This window comes from Carettochelys insculpta, chromosome 4, assembly GCF_033958435.1.
Source record: "Carettochelys insculpta isolate YL-2023 chromosome 4, ASM3395843v1, whole genome shotgun sequence".
Classification (NCBI taxonomy): Eukaryota; Metazoa; Chordata; order Testudines; family Carettochelyidae; genus Carettochelys; species Carettochelys insculpta.
The window spans coordinates 36,518,454-36,527,534 of record NC_134140.1 but is presented as its reverse complement, the minus strand read 5'-3'; the positions used below and the strand labels follow the sequence as shown (position 1 = coordinate 36,527,534).

General features: G+C 39.1%; 1 long non-coding RNA gene across 2 annotated transcripts in view; it reads left to right on the top strand.

Annotated features, from left to right (window-relative positions):
* The first annotated feature begins 204 nt into the window (after positions 1-204).
* The window catches only part of LOC142012008 (uncharacterized), a 56,564-nt gene continuing 47,687 nt past the window's right edge, over positions 205-9,081 (top strand). For both annotated transcript variants that reach the window (XR_012645243.1, XR_012645242.1), the window contains exon 1: positions 205-324. This is a non-coding gene — a long non-coding RNA (uncharacterized LOC142012008). The remainder of the gene's footprint in view (positions 325-9,081) is intronic.

The following is a 9,081-nucleotide window of genomic DNA, read 5'->3' as shown; positions in this document are numbered from 1 at the left end:
ATGGCAGTCCCATGAGTCATTAAATCATATAAGGGCGTGTGATATGTTCATGTGACTCTAGACTCCATCTTGGGTCAGTAATTTTCCACACACCTGGACTGTTGGTTTGGTTTGACACACAAAAATCCATGCACATAGCAGAGGATACTAAAAGGTACTTGATACATCTCCATTTTGACCTTATTTCTCTGTACTGGATTTCTGGCACGGAAGCTCAAAACAAGGACTGATTACTCTGAAGCTGGAGAATTCCAGGGAGACTTTGAAACAAGCAGTTTATTCTACCCCTCCTTCCAACCTGACATAAGGACTTTGCAATCACTTGTATGTATATGATCTATTACTCATTCTATAAGGTACCCACTGTCTTCTTCTATTATTAAACCTTTAGTTTTTAGTTGCTAAAATATTGGCATCAACAAGATTATTGGGTAAGATCTAAATTATATATTGATCTGGCTAAATCACTGATCTCTTGGGATCAGAAGGAGTTTATATTTGATTAAACAGGTTTTCAATAACCATTCATCATAAAATCTAGTATTTGGGTGATGAGCCAAGTGCTAGAATTTCTAAGGAGACTGCATTTTTCACATCTTGCTAACCAGTGTGGTGATACAGAAGTTCACTTTTGTTACTGACTTAATGATAGAATAATCTTCACTTTGGGGTGTTTGACCTGTTTCTCAGCAGTCTATCCTGAATTTGGCATCCTAAACTGGGAACCACTGAAGCACTGTGGCACCTTATATATAGTCTCATATTGATAGCCATGTCAGTTTGCATCAGCAAAAACAAGGAGACCTCTGGCATTGTAAAGACTAACGCATTTATTTAGGACATAAGCTTCCATGGGTAAAAAACACTTTGTCAGATGCAGGATGGATTTCACTCATTTTAGCTATTTACTTTCTTCATGTTATCGTTGAGTAATTATTCTTTAAAGTTAGCTCTTGGTGACAAGAAAGTTGATTTTTTAAAATTATCACTCTTGAAATGTTAATTTAATTATGACAAGTAAATAATAAACTGAAGTTCAACAGTAAACACATTCTGACATTCTCACAGTTGTGCTGAGTTAACACAATTAAAAGAAATAATTTGTCATTTTCACAAACTGATTACTCATTTCCCTCATGTTATGTTTATATGTGATAGACACAAAATAATACTGCCTTTCAACGTTCTAAATTAATGTTCCCTGTCTCAGAAAGCTTAATTCTTCACTTGATCAGCCCTAAAAATGTTTTCACTGAGGAGTTATAACTTGTTTTATTAGTTTTAAACACAGCAACTAGATGTTTTCCCTAAAGGGTTATGAAGTAATTGGAAGCAACTTCTTTTAGTCTTCCCCCTACAGACATTTCTATCTATTATATGTTCTTTATATATGAATAGTTAACTGCACAGTAACTTGGAAAAAATAGAAAAGTGAAAATTTCAAAATATCTAGCCATGGGCTTGTAAGTGCATGCTGTACTGTGTACCAGACAATATCTATTTTCAGAAATTTATGGGTATCTGTGCTGTTGAAAGGTAGTTGATAATTGTTCATCTACAAGCTCTAGAGGACACAGATTTGGGCTGCAAAACCCCACTCCCCTTTCAGTTACTGAATATTTATGGGGCCTGTTACCCTATAATACATCTTTTCTCTTATGTTGTTATATTTTACTTCATTTCCTGACCGAACATCCTCTCTGGAGTTCCTCTATGAGTTTGAGTTTCTCACCATTGTACCAACTGGTTCACTAATGTTGATAGTGAATTTATTGCCTACATGAGTGCTGATGATTCCACAGAACAGCTCTCAAGATTTCATTGTCCAGTGGAAAATGCATTCAGATCAACAAGTTTCAGCTCCAATGTTTTGGGCAGGAATAGAGATGGGAAGTTAAATATTAAATCCAAGTCAAATTTGACCATAAACTCCTCTGAAATGGGGTGGACTCACTCTTCCTGTGAAGTCAATGAATTTGGTTTCATAGTCCTCCCTCAGGAATTCATAAAACCATGTTGTTTCCTAAAAACTTAGAGGGAGTTACTCCCAGAGACTTCCCTGTCAATCATTTTGTGAAGCTGATAATAATTGTCAGAGAGGTAGCCGAGGTAGTCTGTATCTTCAAAAACAACAATGACGAAGTGAGTCTTTGCCCACAAAAGCTTATGCTCCAAAATATCAGTTAGTCTATAAGGTGCCACAGGGCTTCTTGTTTTTGATAAGAATTGATTATCCTTAGCCAGTGATGAAGTGGCCTCTTGAGCAACCTCCTTGCTGGCTTTGATGTCACTGTCTACATTGTATTATATATGAGCTGTTACAACTGAAGTGTCAGAAGAATCTCAATGACAAAAGTCTTTGCCTGAAGTTGATTGCTTGCATCAATGATTTGGTGTCTGAGAGAAGGAATGGGTTTGTCTTACCTCTTTGCTGCATGGGAAGCAAAGACAGGTTCAATTACCTCTGCAACATTTACTAAGTCTTGGTCATAAAAGTTGTTTTGTGTAGAGAATGGCTTGGTAAATCTCAGTTGCCTCTATTAATTTATAATTTAAATACTTTTAAATACTTACTACTGGAAAAGCTGTTGATAAAATCTGCTACAGTCAAATATATAGGATACAATTTTGATGTAGGCCATGATATTTGCTAAGAACCACTGTTCCAAAATGGAGTCTGGTAAACCCCTCCAACCCCAGCCATCTGGGAAGGACATCCCAGCTGATGTAATAAGTCCCTAGCCAGCCACATTCCAGGAAGGGACCCTGTGGGGCGTGGACTTAGACTATAGTTAAGGGCGACTGACACGATTCTTTCACTATCTTCTGCTTTGATCCTGCATTGCCCACTTGCTTTAATTCTGTAGAAATAACACGAATTATCATGTCCGTGCAAAGATTACATCAGGATGCCAGATGAGACATCACTGCTTTACACATCAGTGTGTTACAAACGAGATATCACTTTATACATCAGTGTTGACAAATGCACTTTTCAAAGGACTTGTTTATAGAAAAAATGTTCTGTAAACTGTGCACGGAAACTCTTTGTAAATCCCAGATTGTTTGTTAAATCACCTGGATTGCTCATTGATTGCTTATTGATTATGCTCATTTCCTAATGATCTGCTTCTGTTCTTTTCTCTGCCTATGAGCTCTCTATATAACCCATCATAACTTGGTGCCTGTCACTGCATTCTGAAACTCAGCCAAGTTCAGAATCACTCTGACAGCTGGTTGTAATACACCTTTGTTGCTTCACATACAGTATCCAGATTTTACTCCAACAAATATAACTGTCTATCTATTGGAGCAGGGTGAGTTGTTGAGACAAACTCCCAGTCTTCTCTTGATGAGGTTTAGCCAGTTCCATATTCTGAAGTACTGGAGGTATCAGAGCGCCAGAGGAGGAATACTGGCTCTTTTGTTGTCAAAGACTGCCAATGCCAAGTTAAATGGGGACAAATTGCCTGTTTCTTTCAACAAATGACCAGTATCACTGCCTCTCGAGAAATCATTTTTGACAATATGATCAAGTACTACTGTGCCCCATCTTCTCTTTCTGAAGGGTTGTGGTGTGAGAACCATCACAATATCTAGTTGCCTCCGACCTTGACCGTTATCAATCTGGGTAACTGAAACAGAGATAACACTGACTGATTTGGAGAGCAATCTCCTGGTGGTGATGGATGAAGATGTTCTTGATGATACTGATTAGAGATACTGATTAATCTATCAGCTGCTACTAGTACCAGGGCCGCCTTTAAGTGCCTATGTTATTTTTACAAAAATAGTAGTAGTAAAGTGCTGCTCCACTCCTCTGAAAGTGCTCAACTGTGAAGTTAGGAAGGGTGGCTGCATCCAGAACAGCTTTAAAACTAACTGACAGGACTTCTGTATTCTTTACCATACCAGCAGAGTTTAGTACTCTGGTTCTGCTTTTTTCAGCCACTTAATTCCTGTGTAAGCCTTACAAACTATGTATGTAGGTTGACCATATTTCTCTCTCCCAAATACAGGACAGGGAGATATGTGGGGTGGAGCATCCAGTGCTCCCCACCTCTCCAGCCCCAGGGAAGCCACAGCCAGGGGTGCTTCCTGCCTGGAGCTCCAGCAAAGCAATGGCCTTGGGTGCTCCCAGCCCAGAGGCCCAGGGAAGAGTGGGCCATAGGTGCTCCTGGACTGGACCCCTCAGGAAGTGGCAGCTGTGGGCTCTCCCACCCCCACTCCCATCCCCTGAGGGCCTAAATAAGGGATGAATTCTTCCCTCTTAAAAAATAAGTCAGGGCTCCTTTTTGTTGTCCCAGATACAGTACCGTCCCACCAAATACAGGATGGTTGGTCACCCTTCATGCAAGAGATGTATTGGGGGAGGTATTGGCAGAGAAGAGGCCAGAATTTTGCCTGTGGAGTTTTTGCTCAATACATCAGGGCAATGTCTACACTAGCCCAAAACTTCAGAATGGGCATTTCAAAGTTTACTAATGAAGCGCTGAAATACATATTCAGCTCCTCATTAGAATGCCGACAGCCATGGCACTTCGAAATTGACACGGCTCTCTGCTGTGTGTCTCGTCCAGATGGGGCTCCTCTTTGAAAGACCCCGGCAACTTCGAAATCCCCTTATTCCTATATGCTGTTAGGAATAAGGGGATTTCAAAGTTGCCGGGGTCCTTTCAAAGAGGAGCCCCGTCTGGACGAGCCGCACGGCGGTGGCGAGCCACGTCAAATTTGAAGTGCCACGGCTGCCAGCTTTCTAATGAGGCACTAAATATATATTTCAGCGCTTCATTAGTAAACTTTGAAATGGCCATTTGGATGGCCATTTTGAAGTTTTGGGCTAGTGTAGGCACAGCCCAGGAGAGGTGTTTTATGCCTTTCTAACATCGAAGAAGTTGGTCTTTCTGGGAAACTGAACTATGTCGTCTGTGTCACAGTCTTATGTTTCTGTCCTGTCTTTTCCCCTTCCCATTAGCTCTGATGGAAAAGTGAATCCTCTGAGCATAGCTAGGCCTTAAATTACACGTTCATATGCTGGTTATAAAGGAAACAAGTAGAAGTTAATTCTAACTCTTTGTTAATTTATATTACTTTTCTTCCCCAGCATAAGTATGTAGAAGATCGGTCTTCTTCTTGAAAATGGATTACATTGATTAGATTGGACTTCTTAGAAGAGACCTGTTCCATATTCACTTGATATTACATACGTTTTAATTATTTTAGTCTTCCACTTTCCTTATCCAATGGCTCTCTTTCTATCACTGCATATTAGGCTAATAAGAAAAAATTGACTATTTATCTCATTATTCTCTAACGACAGGCCAATGACACTATGGGACTATATTCTGACATGCTCATTTTAATAAGATAGTGACATATTTTCTTTTAATTATTTTTACAGCGCATCTTTGGGATTGTGTCACTGTAGTTTTTGCTCTTCATTAAAATGTAAGATAATAAATGAATAATCCAATTGTCTTTACAAAAAATGCAGAAAGAAGTATAATCCAATTACCATAATATTTGAAGGTTTGTGGCTTAGTTCCTGAAAATGTTTGCTAAAGGAAAGCATGCAAAATATACCTTATGACCTTGTATATGGCAGACTTTATATTTTACTTGTTATTTCTGATTTAATGGTGCCTTTGTACATATTTACCATTAGTTCAGATTCTTATTCAATGTAAATATTCATGGCTCTGTAGAGAATCATGGACCGCTAGAGCTAGCTATGGAACTGAACCCTGCACCTGTGGTTCTGTTGCTGCTCGATGGACAAATGTTCATGCAGTGCAGTACTGAATAATGAACAGAATTGGTAAAGAGAGATTTCAGTCAGTGAAGACAACCGAAGCAGTGGGAGAAAAAAAATGCATGTGGGATCTGTGGAATAGATGTGTTGAGTCTTGGGATTGCAGAGAGGGACAGCTGCTTCTAGTACTGGAAAAACGCCATTATTTGGTGGAAGCAATTTGTCTTGGAAATTTGGGATAATAAACATGTGCTACAGAACTGCAAAACTTCACTGACTTGTCCAAGGAGCTTGGAAAAATCCATCAGCATCAGACCACTTGATTTTGAAAACAGATACCAGTATAACCTGACCCTTTCTAGTACAGCCCCCTGGAGACTTGATTTGTGCCAAATGAGAGAATTTGGTAAACCACAGGAGGTCAATACTGTCTAGCAGCATTATTAACACTTTCACTGCTTACTGGGCTCTTAGGAAACATTTGGGGTAAATTACAGCTATATAACAGCACAGACCACTGAGAACCAGGACTCGTGGCTGTAAACAAAGTTTACGTGACCGCGGGAAACTTGGCCACAGCCAGGATAAGTGATCATCCAGCTAACTAAAATCATGTCATATTATGACGTTGCCGGATGAGAGAGTTCTAAATTAGATATGTTTAATCTGTACTGCCTGGGGTGAGATTCAGTTCTTTCAGGTGTACTGCTATCGAGATAACTATCTGGTCTTTAAAGACTGGTCACCATTTGGAGATGATAGATGTTCTGAATATTCCAACATGGAATATAAGTTCTTTAGAGGACAACCTGTACAATAGAGATGTTTCTGCTATTGATCACCCTTTACAAATTGCTGAGTGGATAAGCTATGAAAGTGGACAAAGAGTATTTGTTCTCTTTCTAAACTTGAAGAACTAACTTGAACTTTTACTACACTGGAAGTTTGCTGAATTATACTGAAGGCACTTCGAGAGGAAATTGATTGAGTTTTATGTAAGAGATGAAAGGGAAGAGGTGCAGAAAATGCTAGAAAGAGTCCACCACCTATAAAACGTCCCCACTTTGTCAGAAACTTGAATTGCTGTGGCCAGCAAACCACAAGGAAAAGGACAAGGAAATGTACTCTCTTCCCTGAATGTTTGGATTTAAAACTGCAAGACAGTTGCCATGTCACTGGCAAGGGGCCTGAAATTGTGTTAGCACAGCTACTGGAGGTAAGGTTTCACCCACATCCTCTTCTCCTGGCTTCTGCGCAATGGCTCAGCATGGGGAGGAGACGGACACTCAGAACTGTATAAAACATTTGAAATGCTCACTGGGAAAATGGACAGCTTCGACTTCCCTTGTACAACCAAAGGATTCCCTTTCCCTTTGCATACCTGCGCAGCCCTGCTCATAAGTCCTTGATCACCTTGACTCCATTCTATGCAGCCCCCATTTGTTGGAAGAAAGAAAATAGCAGTGGGAAAGATGTGGGTTTGGTCTTGTTTTCAATGTGTTATTAAACTGTTCTTTCTCCAGCGCTACTGTGTACAAAATATTGTTCCCTTAGGCAACTCAGTCCATCACCTCCAAAGATGGAGAGACTGCCTGTCTCAATCCTTCTCCCAGCTGGTTCTTGGGATCAGCCCTCTCTCAGAGTTGTTTTACATGCAACCACGTCATCACATATACTCCTACCTATCATGCAGGGTAGCTTTAGCACAGTAGAGTGTCCTTCAGGAACATACTTCAGTGCTTGAAATGTGGACAATAGGGGAGTTATGGCATAAAATAAATATTCAACTGTGTATGGTCAAAAGTGTAGACTCACCCTTGATGGGTTGTTTTTCTTTTTCTGTACAGAAGAATGAAATTCTATCCAACAGTTGGCTGTCAAATATGAAACATAAAATAAAGTAAAGGCTCCTCTAAGAGCATTTTCAATAAGTACAGCAAAAGGATATAATCTAAAGCCCCATGGGTTGTAGTTAAACAAAATATATTAGGAATAGATATCTAATTTTTATCTTAGGGAGAGAAAGAAAACCATACAAAAACAAGAGAAAATGATAGGCATGACATATTCAATTTTAATCTTGGCAAAAGGTAATTTAAATATATACCGTTCATGATGTTACAGGAAATATGTAACATATTTTATTTCATACAGCTCCACTCTATTCTCAGCACCTCATCTATTTCCCTGCTCTTTAGCATGTTAGAAGTCCTTCCTCTGATGCCTGATATCTATTGTTACCCTTCTTCTTTCCTCGCATTTATTTCCTTTGAGTCCAGTTATATTCAAACATCTTCCACGCAAAGGTATTTTCCAGAAGGACTTTCTATGCAAAACAGGAAGTGCAACCAAAGTGCTTTTCTTAAAGAGATTAAGAAGTCTAACTATGATCAGGTTTCTCACCCATATGCCCTCTCCTAAGACAATCTTTCATATATGGTGGTACACCAGTTATGAAAGATTATACCAGGTGGATCTTTAATGGGAAACACTGAAAGAGACTCATTTCACAGTGGCCAATAGCTCAATGTTTAGGGCACACATCTGGGGGGTGGGGAGGGGTAGAGACCATTATTTGAATTCCTGCCCTGAACCAGGTAGAGAGGGGATTTGATTATTGCTGATCCTTCAAATCCTAACTCAGTGCAATGACCATTCAGTATAAGAAAATCTGGATCAAGCACGGCAGGTACGATAGCCTGGGGGTATATCTAACGTGAGGATCCTGCCCAGGCATAAGCACTTACCTAAGTCCTTTGCACATGCCTACTGGCAGAAGTTTAGGATACTTTACCAGAAGAAACATAGGTGCCTAGAGATTTTAGGCACCTAAATTATTAGGTGACATCCAAACAGGGTTTTTATTATCTAAATTTTGGATTTAGGATCCTAAAGTTTTAGTAGGACAGCTAATTTCCCTTGGGATGTAGTCCTCAATGCAGTAATTAGTGAAGTGAAAAATCAAGGTTTTTCAGAATGTCTCAAAAGAAATTAATGCGATGTGTTATGAAAAATTAAGACAACACTGGTAAAATCAGACTACTTTATATCTAAAAACTGAAATGTTCTAGAACTGGTAATGGCTCTTTGAAAGAATTTTTAAGTACATCCATTGTACATACCATAAGAAAAATAAATAAATTAGGAAACAATGGGTATAAATCCACTGAAGCCATCAATGTACCTTTTCAGAGACAATTTATACCTCTTATAAATAACATTAATAAACAATATATTGTTCATAGAGCAATTATATAAATCAGCAGTACATATAATGTTCATATTATGTCAAACATGGAAAAACAGCTTCAAATTATGATTGTAACTAC